Here is a 20098-nt window from a genome sequence, read left to right as displayed (position 1 = left end):
ATCATATTTATGTCCCTCAGGTACTAGTTCAGTCAATGACTTCTAGTGGACTCTGTTTATATAGGGATGGCATTTACTATTTTAAGCAATTCTTAGAGGAGGCTTGAGTCTGCTAAGCAGCAAATCTTTTGCTTTCCACCTTAAAAAAAAACCCACCAAGCTTTGTTGAAAATCATCACTATTTCTTATTTGAAATTTTCTCCCAGAGGCTCTATTAATAAGTGGATTTATTTCTGTGTAGAAAACCTACGTTAACAATTACATGATGTTAAGCATGTAAGTGCCTATTAAAAACAACTACCACCATCCTGCAGTCATTGGCCCATCCATTATAGTTTTCAGCTGTGTTGATAAAGCATTACAGAACAGCTCTGCATAAGGGAGCAGATGGAGCTCAGTGCCGTGTATATTGTGTTCTCAAGTGGGTTTTTAAAATGGATCTGCTCTCTCTGGGGGAAATCCACAAATTATCTATGTACATACAACGCCTGTAGCCAAAAAGACTCTGTGAACAGAGGCCAGATGGGCTGATCTTCCTTCCTCAACTTCCAAGCTACCTGCAGATGGGATAGATCCTGCATCAGCAATCCTTACCACCTCATGAGCTGAACCTTAAATGCTGTAACTCTTCTCTCTCCTGTATTGGGTGGACTAGCTTCAGTTGTCAGGGGAAGGAAATTCTGCTCTAGCTGCTACACCCCTAGACTGCCTTAGTGATTTTCCCCATTTTTATTTTCTCCCCTCATAAGTAGATCTAATCCTCATCTGTCCTAATGCTGATCTCTCCATAGAACAAAAAGCAAGGAAAGATCTAGCAAAGTCTCTATCTCTCCTTATCTTTAACAACCTACAAACCAGTGATGCTGAGGTGAAAAACTTGGCATTCTTCGCAATGCATCCCACTTTCCTAAATTCTTTGGCAGTTTTGTTAATTGAACAGATTGTTTTGATTTAGATTAAGTTGAAGAGATGTTTCCTTCATTGTTTCTTGTGCCTTGATTAGCATTTGAGATATTTGGTGATAAAGTGTTATTATATCCATCAGGAAAAAACTCAAAATCTGGCATTTTCTAGAGCATTGGTCAGATGGGAAGTAACTTCGGAGTACATTGTAATAAACCGTGTATTGTAATATCTAACGTTAGCATGATATGGCTGTATAGACAAGATCCCTTTCTGGCACAGATCCACACACATCTCTTGACGCCAGCAGTAAAGTGACCTGAATTTAACCATACCATAATTTGGCCCTTACCAGATACCTGGTTAAGGAGGCACAAGCCGAGGCTCTTTCCAGACTGCTATTTCAAGTATGGAAAGCAGTGCTCAGGCCAGCCCCTCACACCTCCCCATCACTGTGCTTCAGGTGTGCTATGGGGCACCACCACCACCACCAATTTCCATAGCTCCCCATTTGCAGAGACAGTTGCTGTGCTTCCCTGGGACCAAATACACACCCCACCACGGGGACACAAAGCACTGAAACAGGCAGTGGCACTGAGCTCTGTAGGTGGATGACCCAGTTCCCAGAGAAGAGCCCAACTTACACAAAGGCTGTGCAAGGGTAGAGGTCTGAGGACCTTGCACAGCCTGTGAATCCACACCAAGCAGAGCTTGTGTAGCTTTCACCCTCGATTGCAGAACGTGTCTGGGAACATTTTGAGTACTGCTGTTGTCTGTAACGCCTCTGAACAGCATTCCCAAGATGGCAGTGAAACCCATCTGCACTGTTTCATTCTCTGCTTTAAGAATTGCCAGTGACTGCACACCTGCTTTTCCTCTGTAATATTTTACTTTCAGGAAAGCCAAATTGTTTGTTTTTCTTGACAGTAACTTTGTTGGTCTAGTATCACATTGAGCAAAAAGACATTGTTACAGAAACCTATTTTAGATGATCACTGCAATATAAATATGATTGATTCAGAAAAGCTATCCAAGGAATACTCGTGCAACGCTTTGCTGGATGATGCAAGTGTACTCGATCAGTTGTTTGTATCTTTTATGCTTTTAAAAAATACTACAGATGAAAATAAGTCAGTGCAAACACAAACAGCATTAAAGCAGTTACCATAGAAGAGAACAATGGAAAAGCAAAAAAGCAATTACTGGGCTGCTTGTTTTGGCATGCGTTTGAGAAATGTCTAATGTCATCACATCTCAAAATTACAAGTAGCACAACCCTACGCCAAAGGAAACCACCATAAATATCCAGTATCAGTTCCAATAACTGCTGCTGCTATGTAAATGTATATACAGAAGCACACAAATTATTTAAGCAACATTACCTTCGAGTTTAACATGTTTGCATTTCTCACTGCAAACACACCACAGGACCACTGTGATAACGTATCCTGCACCTACCAATTCCTACTTACCCCTTGGGCAGTTTCTTGAACCCATATTATGGGTTCAAGGACTATGAAGGCAGCCTTTATTTTGAGAGTGCTACTCATTTCTGCCTTATGAGTCTCTGTTTCTGCTTATGACATGAGCAGCAAATTATCTTCCACCATAAAATGTAGCTACACCAGACTGGATACAGTACTTCCCTCTTCTACAGGTCAAAATCTCGTTTATTACTTATGTGTATGCTGGTGGTAGTTTAAGATATGATTTTAGTCCTCCAGTTGCTTCTAGAGTTGAAAACTATTACATTGGTACTAAAAAGTCATGAAACATCAGCTACAGAATTGACTACAATAAAGGCAGAAGCCAGTGGCACTTTAAAATTACCTTTATGAATTATCTGTATATGTCTTGTGAATATGCAGATTCTCTAAATCTGTTATGCTACACTTTGGGGAATAGGAAGTTGATGATACATGTATTTGAGCTCAGCCAAAGCATTTTGGCATACCAAAAGAGAATACATAGCAATTGGCTTCCAGGCATCTAAAATCACTGGACTCAGCTGGCAGGGATATTTCTGTATTCTGTATTCCCCTGTCTCTGCCTCTTTTCCATACTCACTAGGTAGTCTCCAGAGGAAAACAAAGACAGCCAAGGAAGGGCAAGTACTAAAGCATTACAGTTACAAATTACTCCTCCAGTCCTGCTTCTTCTGGCTTCCTGTGAACTACAGATGAATGGGACACAGGCTGTGTAGGAGGAAGAGTTAATCAGGGCTGAGGGGAAAGGGGAAAGAAAGGGAGAAAGATGGGAAGTCCAAATAAGAACAGAATCAAGAAATAACTGAAGAAGAATCAACAAATTATTAAGAGCATGGAGCTTTTCCATATATTTATCTCATTTATAATAGATCAATCATTCTGAAGAAAAAGTGCAGGAAAACAAACCAAAGCAAACCAACAAACATCAGTGATGACGTTTAAAAATGACAACACGTGAAAGCATACAGAAATACCAAGTTTGTACAAATGTTCATGAAAAATACATCTGTGAACAAGCCAAAGTGGACCACTATTTGCTAGTCACTGTATTTATAGATGTGGTATGGAATTAATCAAGTTTCTCACTTATCAATAAGGAAAAAGGAAATGTCATGGTCCTTTCATTACTCCTCTTCCTGATCTATATGCAGGAAACAGGCAGACTGTGTCTTCTATCTATACTGGGGAAAAAATGGAATAGGAGCACTTGACAGAAAGTACTACCAAAAGATGAAAGAAGTGGACCTGTTCATTTGCTGAGTGTTTGAGGATGGCACGGTAGGCTTAAGTACTTATTTAAATACATAGGCATTAAAAAGCAATGCAACTGTTGAGGCTCTGCTCAGTAATGTATTTAGAGGGCTTACAATTCGCCAGGTTATACACCAACAAGCTTCCACCTTGTGCCCAAATTTGCCCAGAACACACAATTTTTACATGAATTTCCAGAAGCATTTTTGAAATGCTGCAAACTACATACAGATCCATTTGGGTTCCCTCTACTTTGATCCCAAGTGAGCAATTCTAATAGAACTATGTAATGATGAATTCCTGACCTTTCTTTGACAGGAATAAAGGCAACATGATGAAAAAAACACAAACACAAACCCACTGCATCAGCTGCACCACTAGCTAATGGAAGAGACAAACCTGAAACACCCTCAAAGGTTAATAGGGCTACCACAAACACACTTACCTACAGATAAGTGAAGGATCAGATGTTGCCTTAGAAGTATCTGCAGACAAATTCTCTTGTTCTCTTGTTGTCCATGACAATGTTTCTCCCAGTCCACAGGCGACTCAGCCATTGAAATGGGCAAAAATTAAAGAAAAATAATAAATTAGGTAGTGTTGTTTAAAACAATGAATGGAATTTGAGGCTTCTGTGTCTAACAAGCCTAGAAGTCTTTCTATATTCTTAAAAATGCTTTTAGATAGCACGTGTAGTTATATATTATATACATATATCTTACTGAAGTAGCTTGCTTGACTCCTAAATAGAAAGGACTCTGAGAATGTAAAATTAGCCTTTGCTTTATCTCAAACAGTCAAAGCACTCTATGGCAATGTGGCAATGAAGCTGTTGCTCATAAGCATATTTAGCATCAGATGAGAGCTGCTACGTGCATAAGAATCATAGAATGGTTTGGGTTGGAAAGGACCTTAAGAACAGTTAGTTCCAACCCCTGCGATGGGCAGGGACACAATAGAGCATGTCACCCAAACTTTAACTTTGCGAGATCATGAACCAAATCTTTGAAGTCCCTAATGCTTAGCTAAACAACAATAAAAAACACCAGTACCACCACCACCAAAGTGATAAAAGCAAGTCAGTGACAATATCTTTTAAGCCGAAGAAAAAAAGCAACATCAAAACAACCTAAAACATATTGAGAGTTACCACTATATCTAGTTAGAAATGGATGTTAGATACAGCTCCAGCGTTTGCAGCTCACACACTAACCTTGGCCAAATCACTTCATTCCTTTCTTGCTCAATTTGTTTAAGTAGGAAATAACAATAAAGACTCTCCCTTCACAACAGGTTAGTCAAAAGGTTTACAAAGTGTTTGGAGATCTCAGGGGATAAGTCAGTACATAAAAGCATAATAATTTATTGCAACGGACAGGTATATTTTATCACCTGCTGGATAAGTCAGAGTGCAGAGGATTAAAGGAAGTGCATCAAAAGAGAAGTGTTCATGTCTGTAAGCTCCAATCTATGTAAATATATCCAGCTACAGTCTCCTCACGCCTCAGCTACTTAGTAAAAGGCATGCAACCAAGCCACCACTCTGAGCAGAATGCCTTTAACTTATTAATTCCTCATGGACAAGATAAGGAGATAGGAAACCTCTGAAGCATGTAAATTCCATTGTTTTAAAGTGTAAGCTGTTCTTAAGCATAAGCTCTTTTAACCCTGCATAGTCATGCCAGACATTTGAAGCACTCTGTCAACACCTGAACGTCAGACAGGCACCTCCTTACTTTGTTGTTCTGCTTCAAAATGCCTTGAGCCAGGGAACAGCTCCCCTCCAAGTGTCAGCTAAACAACTCCATGGGGGATTAAAATCACTGGTAAGATTCCACACTTCAGTAATGAGAGAAACTGGAAACTGCAGTGGGCAGCCTCGTGAAGCAGTGGTGAGCAACAGGGCAGGGATTTAGAAGAGTGAGACTGTTCTAACTTTTGCCATCATCAAGCATGCAAAGACACCCAGCTTTCAGAATGAACTGAGAGCAGAGGGGGTCTGAGACCTTCTTGCTAGCAACCTGTTGTTTTCCCACACTGGAGCAGAGGAACACTGAAGTCCTCTCCGAGGCAGGAGAAACTGTTCCTCTCCCCTCAGCCTCACCCAGTATCTTCAGGGAAACTCCAAAAGCGTGGAGCAATCTTTAACTTTTCCTCGACAAAACTTGTTAATTACAAAAGCCACTGGAAGTCATCCTTATGGAAGTAGTAGCTCGATTCTGGGGACTTATGTGACAGAACTCCAGAAACGACAGATTTGTTTCCCTGAGCAATTTTACCCCAGTACTTCTCTTGGCTTTACCTAAAGCAGCATCTAACCCTCTCATAGACTGTAAGTCTAGGAATTCATCCAGAAACAGGAATTTCTTGCTGACAGCCAAAAATACTGTGTAATAAACGGAATTCTTTTCTCTCCTGCACTGGTATTATCAACTCAAGTAACAAGTTCAGTGAAAAGAGCTTTTGCTTTACAGCAATTGGGACCAGAAATGGGGAAACATATTTACAGGATACCCCACAGACCACTAAGTGCAGCTAACAGAGCAGTTTGGCTGTACAGAAGCAATGCAGGGATGACTCTTACTCAGGTTATGGATCTCAATAGAAAAACATCCTGCTTCACTCTGTGATTTCTCCCCATCAGGTGCAGATGTGGAGGAATTCAACTGATGCTCACCAAACATCAGTGTGCTGAATCCATGCATAGGTAAGCTAATTCTTTGAGGGCTGCTGCATTTTAATTTCTTTCAGATTAGCTCCTTATGTCTCCCTATTTGTCAGCCACTACTGCTAGGACAAAGTGGTTGAATAGAATGACTGAAGAAGAAATAGGTGACCTGTTTACCAAAGTGCAATCACCTCTGGTGAATCAATGTCACCAAAATCAAGTATTGAGCTGGTACTGGACAGTCTTGCTTGAGAATGTCAGATTGAGTGATGGTTACACTTCTTAGGTTCATTCTTTGAAAAAGCAGACCACTGTAATTTGTGCCAGAAGTGAGTATATAAAGGCACTCACCCGCCAGAATTAACTTGGAGTGGAGGGATGTGAGGAAGTGACTAGGTGGAGGGATGATGGTAGAGCGGTAGATGTAGTTTTTCTTGATTTCAGTAAGGCATTTGATACTGTCTCCCACAGCATCCTCATAGATAAGCTAAGGAAGTGTGGGCTTGACGATCAAGTAGTGAGGTGGATCGAGAACTGGTTGAAAGGAAGAAGGCAGAGAGTTGTGGTCAATGGCGCAGAATCTAGCTGGAGGTCTGTGACTAGTGGAGTTCCTCAGGGGTCGGTGCTGGGACCGGTGCTGTTTAATACTTTCATCAATGACCTGGATGAGGGAACTGAGTGCACCCTCAGCAAGTTTGCTGATGACACAAAACTGGGAGGAGTGGCTGACACACCAGAGGACTGTGCTGCCATTCAGCGAGACCTGGACAGGCTGGAGAGTTGGGCGGGGAGAAACTTGATGAAATTTAACAAGGGCAAGTGTAGAGTCTTGCATCTGGGGAAGAACAACCCCATGTACCAGTACAGGTTGGGGGTTGACCTGCTGGAAAGTAGCGAAGGGGAAAGGGACCTGGGGGTCCTGGTGGATAGGAGGATGACCATGAGCCAGCAATGTGCTCTTGTGGCCAAGAAGGCAAATGGCATCTTAGGGTGCATTAGAAAGGGAGTGGTTAGTAGGTCAAGAGAGGTTCTCCTCCCCCTCTACTCAGCCTTGGTGAGGCCGCATCTGGAATATTGCGTCCAGTTCTGGGCCCCTCTGTTCAAGAAGGACAGGGAATTGCTTGAAGGAGTCCAGCGCAGAGCCACAAAGATGATTAAGGGAGTGGAACATCTCCCTTATGAGGAGAGGCTGAGGGAGCTGGGTCTCTTTAGCTTGCAAAAGAGGAGACTGAGGGGTGACCTCATCAATGTTTACAAATATGTGAAGGGTAGGTGTCAGGATGATGGAGCTAGGCTTTTTTCAGTGATATCCAGTGATAGGACAAGGGGCAATGGGTGTAAACTGGAACATAGGAAGTTCCACGTTAACATCAGGAAGAACTTCTTTACTGTAAGAGTGACAGAGCACTGGAACAGGTTGCCCAGGGGGGTTGTGGAGTCTCCTACACTGGAGATATTCAAGGCCCGCCTGGACAAGTTCCTGTGTGATGTACTGTAGGTTACCCTGCTCTTGCAGGGGGGTTGGACTAGATGATCTTTTTAGGTCCCTTCCAACCCTTGGGATTCTGTGATTCTGTGATTCTGAGGGGAAGTAAAACCTGACAGAAATTCCCTCACTGTAAACAGCCAAGTTCATAATGCATTTCAGTACCCAGAAAGGAAGGAAAAGGTCTGGAAAAGGAAAATATTGTATGTTTCCAGGCACACCATAATATAAACTGTTGAAAACATAATAATGCTCCTCTGACACCACTGCATCCTGGAAGGATTTGGTATTTCAATCACGCAGTCAAACAGGAATCAACCACTCACTTTGTTCTGATTGAAAACATAGTTCAGTGCTCCAATAGGCACAATTTTAATATATAAAAGTGCACTAGATACACAGATGAACACAGGGAAAGAAGCAGCTGCTTCATGAGAAAACTAAAGGGTGCCAAAACATAGACAAAGTCTTGCAGACAGTTAACTGGGACACATAAGTAAGGAGTAAGCTCCTCAGTGGATTTACATCAGCAGAGCTTCCTTAGTCTTACCTTCCAGCTGCACATCCGATCATCCGTTTGTTGTAACTGAGAGGCAGAGGTTACCGATTCAGCTGTCACGTTCTTAGAACAGACATTTTTCTTTTCAGTAAGCATGAGGGGAGATGTGAATTCTTACAAATAGGTACCAGAATGACATACCATTGCATGTCTTTCTTCTAGCAAAATTTCACTCCCTGCAGATGAAACGAGAAACAGCAGTATCTTTTGTCTTATATGATGCTAAGTTTCACTTAGAATAAAGCCAGGGCTCTTAAATAGCAAAGCTACTTCTGGTAAGCTGGTCTTCTACATCCTGCAAGTAGTATTAAAAAGAAGAAGAGAGAGAGAAAATATCAGCTAGCATCTTATTATAGGGAAATTACATCTAAAACTTGCATACAAATGTAAGAGTGCAGGCAGGGCCAGCAGAGAACTATATTGGAAAGCTGTCTGAAATCAGACAGAGCAGGTTTTGTAACAGAGGAGAAATTCAAACACACAAATACAAACAGGAGCCTGAGCATTATTCTCCCAACCAAATATTCACTGCCACAGGTGATGAAAGCCACACAGCCTGCTTTCTCTGCTGAGTAAGACTCCAACAGGTCAAGGAGCGCCGCAAAAGAGACCAAAGCAATACTTTCGAGCTCCCAAAATATGATCAGTGACCTCACTAGTTGTTCCCACTGATAAGGTCCAAGTACTCAGTGCGAACACAGCACCTTTAAATCTTCTTTTGCTGGTACAGTATAAATGCCTCAACCCTCTTCTCTGCTTGTGTCCTAAAGATGAACCTGACCAAAATAATTGACTCTCAATCTTCCAGCTATAGCTACTGAAAATAACTTCATCTAATGTAATCCCTTTATTACTACTGTAAAACACTTTCCCCTTTTTCAGGTCACAGGCAGAAGGATAAGCTGTTTAAAAGGCTCGGTGGTCCCAGGAATACAAAACCCCCAAAATTATTTGAGCTTCATATATAATTAGCACTGTTCTGAGCTGCAAGGAAATCTGATTTACATCGGGCTACCACTGCAGCAAAGCCATGAAAAGTCCTGCAGAGATGCATAGCTCTAATAAATTCAGAAGCCATTTCAGAAACTAAACTGAGGGTCACATTCTGCTCCTGGTTATGCTGGAGTAACGGCCAGAGTTATTCTTGATTCATGTCATACCTGGTAGCACAATCTGGCCATCAGCCTCCAGAACCAGGCTCCATTCTCCAGAGAACTTTGAAATATTTCTAAGCTTGTTATTTTTAAGCTTGCAGTAAGAAAGAACAGAATGCAAACTCTTGGAAACAAAATATTTCCTCCTCCCTAATGAGGGTGTTAGAAGCAGATCTCACTTGTGTGGTTCTCAAAAACATACAAACCCATGCTGAAAATAAGGAAGCAAAACAAAATCTCCCTAAGTTTGAAGGGCCATAAACCATCACTTCTCAGATAATTTGTGGACCTCAATCACCAAAGTTAGGATCAAAACAAAACCCCACAAACAAAAATCCACCCACTTTCTCCATCCGTGTATCACCAACACAGACACTTCGCAGTGTCTGTGAAGCATCCAGGGTCAAAAGAGTGTAAGGAGACAGAATACTTGAGTATCTGAAATGCTGATCTAATCTTGTGTGTTAATTCCTACACTCATCATCTGAAGTAACAAAGGAGACTTGCTTACAGAAGTACCAAACCTCTTTTCTAACAGCAACACTCTGTTGGGTTGCCTTCTATTCATTACAATAGCTAGCACCTTACAAGTGCATTAGATTCAGATAAATCACTAGGCATGCTATCTGAGAAAAAAATCACACACACAGAGCAAAAAATGTGTTTAAGATATACTTCCTTGTAGAATATGCAACACAAAAGAAGAATATCAGATCATTGTCTGGAGAGCAGTTGAATACAGAAGTTTTTTACGTCAGCATCCCATCCTGACCTCTTGTTTTCCAGGCAAAGTGAGACTGGTATGTGTTCTCCACCAATGCTGAGAGCTGAAACAATCTCACAGGGTCTGCCTGCAGCAAAACAACATGAAGGCTGCAGCAAGATTGATTCAAGCCATTTTGGCTATTTAACTGATACGACCACTTCTCATTTCTTAGCCAGAGCCAAACTAAAAGAGCCATTACTAAAAGAGCTCTGGTTACATCCATCTCTTGGAAGACAAACCTCCCTGTCCTCAGCCACTGTAATCTGCTAAATTCTACCCTGAGGAGTTAGACATCTAGGGCTTATGTCTCTAGGTTCTGTCTTCTAATCACAGGTAAAACAATCACAAAGTCAAATGAACAAGCAATCACCCCCACCTCCTCCCAGGTCTGAGCTCACCTGATACAAGAGGTGAAAGAAGGCCACAGAAAGAGTGACTCGTTTTATGCTGACTTTTCTAGTGTAGTGCATACCTGCAGGTGATGCTGGACTGTATCCAGTAATGATTTGTGCTGGATATTTTGATCTTGCCCCATTACTCAGTGGAAAAAACGCCTGCATTTCTATCAGAGACTGCAGAGCAGGAGACTTCCATATGCACGTGGGATTTAAAGCAATGCTGTGTTACAAATCGTGGTGCAATTAAAATGATTCAATACAACTGACCATTAGGATTTCATTGCAGAAGACAGCAGATTAAAAACAGAAGTACTTACCCACAGTCACTAGATAAGTGCTGTGCCAGGACACACAGCCTTTAGATAGTAGTGGGTTTTAATCAATATTTAACATTTTTATAATAAATACATATTATGAAAACATAGGCCTAGTGTTGAGAAGAGATATATGAAACCACTACATATTACAGCAGGGGTTCAATCAGAAGGGAACAAAGCTCAAACTAAACATCTTTAGAAGATGACATTAGTAGATGTCATATAAGGAAAAAAGTATATTAAATACTAATTAATAATTTAATACCTATTTAATGCATATAGACTGAAAAAGCAAAGACTGAGGTATACTCTAAAACAAATTAAAATAATTTATCTTAAAGACATCCCTACAACAAGAATAACAAAAGCCAAAACAAAACCAAAAGCAGAGATGAAATAAAGCATGGGACAATAAAGCCATGAAACAAGATCAGTTATAATAGCTGTAGCCTGAAATAATTGCCTAAGGAGGATCATCCAGGAGAACCATGTCCTGACCATGATGCTTTGGAGTTTTTTCCCCCACTATCTTTTCTATCCTACATTCCCAGGGGATATACCCCAAAAGACGAAATGACTAACTAGGGCTTTAGCAACTGGCTTCATGCTCTGGTACAAACTGAGAGTGACAAGACTGACTCCTTTGCAGTTGTTCTGCCTCTACCATCCTGTAAATGGATGCAAACCCTAAGATGTACAGAACTGGGTTTCTTTACAGGTGCCATGGAAAGGAGGAAGTGCTATTTCTCGGAAGCCCTCCATCATAACACAACAGTGCAAAGGCAGGCATTAGAGCCTAATGGATCCCTTATCCTAAGGGTGATAAGACCAGGAAAATTATTAAACTACAGACTAATTTTAACGAGGAAACTAACTATCAGAGATTTCTTTTCACTTTTACAAAACAGACACAGGAATGGGGAGAAATGGATGACAAATGGATGAAATTTAGCTGACATTCAGTAAAAACCTATCTTTGCACTTTAATGTTCCCGATTCTGAGGAGATTACTGACAAAAATACCAGTAACTCTGAGCATGCCAAGAGGTGCTGGTTGGTAAAAACAAAGAGATTTTAGAACCAAACTACTGTGCTTGGTTAATTGGTTATTAAGAAAACCTGAAAAAAGAGGATACAGACTGAAAATAATAATACCGAAGAAGAATTACAGATGAAAGCCAGGATTACAGAATATCCAAAGAAAACCCAGTAGGAAAACTACCTGTTAGTGTAGAAATCTTCCCTCACTTCAGCAACCACATTTCAAGAACCGTCTGGCATCTACAAACGGGAACCTCTCCAACCAGAGAGTTTCAAGGACAAAGAAGTACCATCACAATGCCAAATCTGCCTTTTATTATATTAATAACACCCAATATCTTAATTCATCGGGTATGAACACACGACCTTATATTGATCCACACAAGGCAAAATTTACGTTTATTGGCTACCTGGCTGACAAGCTCGCTCTTCTGACCTTTTTGTTCATGGAAAGGTACAACTGTCTCTCACATTCAGTATTTCCTCATCCTACACCTTCCACGTATGCTACAGAGGAACCAATTTAAGAAGGCTAAAACAGTTGCTTACAGCTACCAAGTGTCTGCTTATAATTTTATCCCTTCTCTTCCCACAGAAACAGTAAGGATTAAATGGGAGGGAGTTATTGATGCAAAATGAGTTTCTCTTTGCCAGGTTGGAGATTATAAACTGCATGGAACCCTTTCAAACCAAGCTGTCAGAGTGCAATAGGCACAGGTTTTATTTCTCTCCAGCAAGTAAGTACTTGCTGTACTTAGAGCCATCTGTCTTGCATTTCCTGCAGAAGCAATTTCCCCATTCTGCCTTTGAAAACTGTACAGGGAGCTCATGTCAGCATTGGGGTGACATTGTCCTATGCGCTTGAGACAAACAGCTTTTCTAGTTACTGCTTTGAGCAGCAGTGTGCAGTCCCACACTACAAGTAACACTATGCGGGAAAAGTGACGGAGCATGGAAAAACAGAGGATGTCAATGGGAAGAAAGGGTTAAATAAGTGTGGCAGGAAGCATGAGGTTTAGGAGAGGAGCTATAACTAATTTGGGAAAGAACACTGTAAGTATGGGTGAAGGATGTAGGCGCATGAGCTCAAAGGAGAAGGTAAATTTTCCACAGCTGACTGTAAGACAAGACAAGATCTCAGGCAGGGGGGGTATAGACACATGAAGCAAGAGCACTGGGAAGACTGCTAGCCTGTATGGGGCGAAAAGCCCACTGTAATTCCTCTACTCTGGCTTCTGCCTTTGGGCATCCTTCAGAACAGACTTGTAGCCAGCAGGGGAAGAGAGAACATCATGTTGTTCCCCTCTCAGAGGCTTTGGGAGGCAATTACAGGTACTTGGTACTCCAAACACTATTAAAGTAAATCTAGTTCAGTGCAAGTGAGGCTACTGTCTCCCGATTCGGATTTAGCCCAATGTTTCTAAGACAGAAAGCAGATGGTTCTAAGGTTAATTCTCTGACAAAAGCAGAACCTTTAAAATGATGCTGCACAAGAGTCCTGTAAGACATTTGTTTATAAGCACTTTCCTAAATAACACTGCTTATTATTTGAAGAAAACAGTATTTGTGGACTGCTCTCACCTTTCAAATATAGAGCACATGCTGCAGCCAAGAGTCTCAATATTACTGTTTCATTTTTTCTGCAGACATAGGACAGAACAGTGGCAAGTAGACTACAAAGCATCACAGATTAAGATACACTAACACTGACAAAAAAAGGAAACAATATGTGCTTACTGAAGTGGTACCCATCCTTGTAGAATGGTTTACTTGCTAGTGCACAAAATTCATTACTGCACAAGTCCTTTCACCACTGCAAATTAGAAGACTTAATTGTTCTGATGAAGGGAATGAAAATGATAGAGGGCCAAAGGACAAAGGAAAAGCCTTTATTTTCCAAAGCCTGAAACCCCTTCATTTGTATATCGAAGTGTATGCCTGAAGTCAAGGCAATTTTTTCCTTGATTCTGCCATTTCTGGATCACACATAATGTGTTTGATTTTCCAAAAGGCAAAGAACATATGTTTAATCATATACTGTATATGAAGCATACACACATATATATATATATATAACAGTGAGCTTCAGCTCTCTTCAAAATATAGTTAATTATAGAGAATAGCTAGTTGTAAAGATTAATGAAGTAAGACTCTTACTGCAAATTCCTATATTAAAGGGCGACTCCTTCAGCAATAGACTTTTCTACCATTTAGAATGGTTCAATTTACACATTTATGTTTCTGAGATTTAAAAGCAGGACATGCACACCTATGTTTTGCTAGACATCCATGGCTGCTTTCAGTTTTTTGACTCTTTTGCTTCAATTAAAAAAAAACTTTCCAACAAGACATTTTAGTAGCAAAATCTTGGTTTAGTTTAGCACACTACCTTGATGTGGAAAGGGTGAGCTGAAACAAGGGACATTAATGACTATACAGCATTAAATCTCTTACAAAATCAGTTAGCAAGACAAATAAGGTTTAGTAGTCACAATGAATTTTGCTGCATGCTCATATTCTTTAGTTAATGGTACAGGTAACAACCCAACAGACTCAGGAGATTCAGGCTGGTTGGCAGCTCCAGAAAGAGGACGGAATTCTTGCTGGAAATGTTCTCTGAAAAGACTGTACATTTATATATGTTCCAATTTAACAGTTGCTGTTTGGGCTTCCTAAAGTCTGCTCTCCTTAAATAAAACCCCACACCCAAACAAAACCCTAACAGCTAAAGGAGCAAAACAGCCTCCATGTTTATGCCAGTTACCAGAAATGCCACCAATCCTTAGTGATAACGTGCCTAAGCACTGGCTTTCAGAAGCATGTGGAATGAGCTGCAGACCTTAAGCATACTCATTGTGCTGCTATTAAATATGTTGCCTAAGTAAAATCAATTGTTTAAATCTCAAGAAGCTGTATGGGAAGGGAAAAAAAGGCTAATTCTTTCTATGCCTTTACTTAAAAGGCTTCCCTATATTTAGAGAACAACCGTTCAGCTAATTACTTTCATCGTCTTAAACTTGAAGGATCATAGATCCACAGAAAATGCTAGCGGAATTTGTATCAGAACAAGTGCGATGTAGAGCTTGAAAAGATGAACTTTGAAGATCTGAAAATCCACCGAGAAGCCAATATTCAAGTGTGTTTTATTATTCAAGCCTGTTGAAAAACATGTAAGAAGGCTTAACTCTTTTTGAAGTCCAACTAACTCAAATTACTGACAGCTTGAGGCTAAGAAAGGGAGCAAAAGGCAGGCAGAAGTGAGCTGAGAAGCAGTCTCCCTGCCACCTAGCAGAGTTTAGCAGTGCTAACCTCGCCCAGGATGGGATGGCTTTTCATTAAATGGAGGGAGGATCACCCAATAGCTGTCTTTCTCAGTCACTTGGTTCCCTGTGTATTCACAGGGTAGGTATGAAATGCATGTACATCACTGGATCAGGACTGCACTTTTGGAGCAACTCTGCCTCACTGCACTTTTGGTTTACATTATGGACTAGTTTTTGGAGTGTGAAAACTGGATTCCTTTTCAACGAAACGCAATCAGATGGTGCACTTCAAGAGTCCACCTAATGAGGCAGCTGATTACAATTACAGCAATGCTCATTTAGCTCCACACTGACATGCATCTATTATGTGTATTTCATTACATATATATTTCACAATATGTATTTAGGTGCATAGCTGTGGACTAGAACCTGATAATTTTAGACTTTGCAGAAACACAAGAAAAGGAGGACGACAGTTAATGCCCTTGAATACCCTCTGTACAGTAAATGGTCTGACCTCAAAACCTGCTTGATGGTACTCAAGAGTATGCAATTTTATTAGGTAGGAAGGTTTTCAGGTGCCACAGCCTCCCATGGGAATACAAAGGCAGCTATCCTTTTGTGTGGAGAAAGCAGAATGGTTTTCCTCAGTACTGAAACACACACAGACTGACCTGGGGGCTGCACAGACTCGTGCCCTGTAGCTTTATCCCTGTGTAGTCTTCAATGCCATAATCTAGGCTACAGAACAGCTCTTCCCTATGCTGCTTGGCTTGCTTGCTAGAACAGCCTGAAACAGGATGAAATGTGGAAATCTGTAGCCATTCTGTGGACAATTAGCACAGCAAGAGAATGAGAGCAATGAAATACAGCTCAGGAAATAAGGCAGATAAACAACATCTGAATGCTTGGGTTTTCCCCCATACCACCCCCTTCAGCTCTCCTCTCTGTCACTCTTACATGTTCATATGTCAGACAACTTGCATTAAACTTGAAACGAGCTTATCAAGGCCAGATTGGATGAAGCCTTAGGTGGGATGGTTTAGTGTGAGGTGTCCCTGCCCATGGCAGGGGGGTTGGAACTGGATGATCTTGAGGCCCTTTCCAACCCTAACTATTCTATGATTCCATGATTCTATGAAGGCTGAACGTGCTTTCACATTTCTGCTGGTATTTCCCTTTTGGCTGAGATTTATTAACAAGTCAGGTAAATAAAACTATAACTAAAGATATTCTGCACAGCAACCTGCTGTGAAATAAAATATGTGGATTTCTGGTAGTAAAGAGTAAAGGTACTAATAAAGATTTTTATTTCTTTTGTTCTTATCCAGAACACACAAAAGTTTTAATAACTATTGCACAGATGTCAAACGTGAGAGGACAGAAAAGAGACAACAGAAAGGCAACACCAATAGCAATGTTATATTAAGACTTACACCTTAACCACAGAGTTAGGGAAAAACCAGTTCTCGCATCAGCCTGGTCAAAAGAAATAAACACCCACAATATGCAGCACATCTCTGACCTTTCAGGTTTCTCTCATTAGTGCCATTTTGTACCAATAAATACATTGGTATTATCTGACAAGCAGGCCTATTATAAGTACAGGAAACAACCTGTGCCACCAAAAATACTACATCACTGAATGTTCACATGTGAGAGTAAATACCAGTTCAAGCACTGCTTATAAATTACACTGGCCTAATCATTACTGGAGGCATGCATTGAGAGTACACTGCCAGTCACAGAGATTTGGTTTGGCCGAATGAATCGGAATCACACATCACTTCCCCGGTTTGAAGTAAACAAACACACAATAAAAGATAAATGGACCTGGTCAACAGTGGTGGTGAACAAACAAAAGACCCAGTAGTGAGTCATCTCCTCTGCTGTCCCCTCCAGAGCTCATTACTCACCTTTCCTTCCACAGCAGATAGAAGGAAAAACCAACACATGAACAAGAAACGGTGTGGAAACTTTATGGTCAAGCAAGAGGTCAACTCTTCAGAAAATCTGCTCTCTTGACAGTAACTTCCGAAGCCCGTATTCACAGATGTAATGCAGTAATTTCATCATCACTGGAAAAACCTTTCAAGACCTTGTGGCCATGCAAACTATGCCTGATGGGCCTCAGACTGATGAAAATATAAAGAGAACAAAACTAAGGGGAGATAATGCAGTTCCTCAAGATCAGCCAGCTCTCCCAGTGGCCCTTGCTTCTCCAAAACAGGAGAGTGAAAGAAGAGGAAAAAGATTAGAGAATCAGCTGCAGCAGCCTCACCAAGAACTCACAGCACTCATTGACTTTCATATTGCTTTGTTTTGCTATGCTTTCTTTGTTGCAAGTTAGACCCACTGGCAGGCTGTATATCGCTACCCTTTTGATGTTCTTAGTGACAGACCAGGAAGGGCATTCAATATACACATGCCATAACCAACACAAGAGCTTTCTTCAATTAACACGTAATCAACAATGCTCAATAAATACAGACCTGTTCTTGCCAAGAGCATGTTACTTCTGCATTTTATGTCACGGGTTGCTCTAGGACTTTAGCAAACCACAAGTAGGAGATGCTGTACTTTTGTATGGGAAAGTTTTGCGCATCCTAAAAAAAAAACCCCAAAAATCATAGCCTGAAAAAAAAAAAGAAAAATCAATAAAATGCTACAGAAACCCCATGGATGTATACAGAAATTATTGTGAAAATGTGTAGAATCTGTTTGATAAAATTCGATTATTCTACAGAAATTAATGTGACGGAAAAGATTTTTATTAAACAGTACAGCGTGGTCCAGTTTAAAACCGGTGGGTTTCCATTACTAAGACTCCTCCAGAAGACTTACCTGCAGTTGTCCTAGACCACACGTGCGCTATATGCAATATATGGATTTTGCTTACATATTGTACATATAAAATATATACACTATACTTTTATATTATATATATGCATTAAATCTACATATTTCTATTCCCATATTTTGAGCTGTTTTACAATACAATGTCCAAGAGCAACTGCAAGTATGTAAACAGCTTTATATCAGAGAACAGCAGGTAATAAAATCATTACCTGCAGTAGCTGAAACAGTATTAAACAGTCATAAATATTGGCTGATTCAAAGCACACTGGAGAGGGAAAAAAAAGGAAGCTCTATTCTATGAAAAGCTACAGGAACTGGAGGCTCCAGTCTGCGATACAGAGTGATATCCAGAGACCAGCAGGAAAGTGGAAAGGAGGCAAGAGCAATGAACATTATCATCAATGGTAAAGAACAAACAGCAACAGTAAAGTATTGAATTTTATCTGAAGAAATGAATCAGAACCTCTTAAACAGTAATGAAAAAAAACCCCACAGAAATAAGAACTTAAAGTCATTTATAAAAGAATATTGTAGCATGTTTCCAACCTAGTGCAGTAGGAAAATTCATGAATAATATTAGTGGCATTTATGTGATCCACTTTCTTCTTGTACAGTGTTTCTCTAATGTAATGAGATCAGGATTGACTGAATATAATACAAATTTTAGAGTGTTATACCTGAAGCTCATCATGCATATTAGGAGGTGTGTGGGAGAGGTGTGTGGGAGGAAGCAAACAAAGCCTTTTTAATACATATAACACTGTGTGTTAATATTGACATTCAGCTGCACTAATATAGGAGGTGATTGCTACTGAATTAACAATGCTTACAAATTAGCATCCCTACAAGCCCCACAGATTACACAAGCCATTTCTAGATAAATATTTATTTTTTAATTCTTGTTTCTATTCAGGTCAAGGCTGTGGCATTCTAATTCCATTTGAACAATTCAAATCCCATTCTCTGAGGCAGACAATGCGGAAGAAGTATGACTGACAGGAGATGGATTTGCTTTATTGTCTGAAATTGAAGTGAAAATTACTTTCGTGTCACTACATTTTGATACACTCTTCCCATGCATATACATACCAGTATACATACATATATATATGTGTAGAGATGCAACTTACTACCGTTCTTGTTACCAAGCTGAGTAAATCTTGCTTAGAGTTCCAGGAATTCAAACAGGACTAGATAGAAAACTTCTACTTTTGCTTGCAAGCACTGCATAAGCCAGATACAGTAGTTTTCACCAAACAGATAGTATGCAAGTCTCTTCTACTCTAAGAATAAATCCAGAAAATATTAGGCAGGATAGGACTGGGCTTGCCTACAGCATAAGTGAGAACTCTATGTTTGAAAAGGGAAGCAAGTCAGTAGCTTGGTAATTGTGGTCTTATGTGTCTCTTCCCTTCTTTCAGCTTTGTTTTCCAGGTTCTTAATTTTTGTTTGCTACTATTCCAACCACCTTTTGAATAGCCAGCCAAATCCCTAGTAGCTATAAACATATTCATGTCTTCAGAAAGTCTGTTTGTGGGGGGAACCAAAGGGCACCATTCCCTTTCCCCTGAGAAGAAAGTGACCTTCAGAGGTTATTTTTCCTCCAAGCACACTGTTTACTTGATGAGGTTTGTACCCCCAGACCATCATGGTCCTAAACTAACTGCTAAACCAAGACAAAGTGAAAGCCTGGATCTTGCAATTTGTAAGTTCCACTAACCCTTTCCCTCTCAAAGGACGGTGCTGACTCCTAGCTCACATTGGCTACCACTGCTCTGCTGAAATTGTGGGACTTTACACCAGTAGAGCATCTGTCCCCAGACAGCATTTACACCTATTAAGGATTTGCTCCAGAGTTTTGCTGTCTTGTAACAGTCCTGGTGACTACAATCCCAGGAAGGCTTGTCTCCTGTAACATATAAATGAGCTATGCATTTTTATCTATC

At 40.5% G+C, this 20098-nt stretch overlaps 1 protein-coding gene across 7 annotated transcripts in view; it reads right to left on the bottom strand.

Annotated features, from left to right (window-relative positions):
• Positions 1-20098, bottom strand: part of NSUN3 (NOP2/Sun RNA methyltransferase 3) — a 97095-nt gene that overhangs the window by 45777 nt on the left and 31220 nt on the right. For 4 of the 7 annotated variants that reach the window (XR_010612077.1, XR_010612078.1, XR_010612074.1 and 1 more), the window contains exons 11-14: positions 17786-17899; positions 8346-8649; positions 6661-6843; positions 4087-4189 (exon numbers count right to left, since the gene is read on the bottom strand). The gene's annotated coding sequence lies outside the window, so the exon portion shown is untranslated. Of the gene's footprint in view, positions 1-4086; positions 4190-6660; positions 6844-8345; positions 8650-17260; positions 17429-17785; positions 17900-20098 lie in introns of those variants that run through there. The other 3 variants (XR_010612075.1, XR_010612073.1, XR_010612079.1) reach the window with 3 other exon arrangements.

The sequence above is a fragment of the Lathamus discolor genome, chromosome 4 (assembly GCF_037157495.1).
Source record: "Lathamus discolor isolate bLatDis1 chromosome 4, bLatDis1.hap1, whole genome shotgun sequence".
Lineage (NCBI taxonomy): Eukaryota > Metazoa > Chordata > Aves > Psittaciformes > Psittacidae > Lathamus > Lathamus discolor.
Note: the sequence above shows the minus strand (reverse complement) of the source record. Positions and strands in the feature narration are given on the sequence as shown.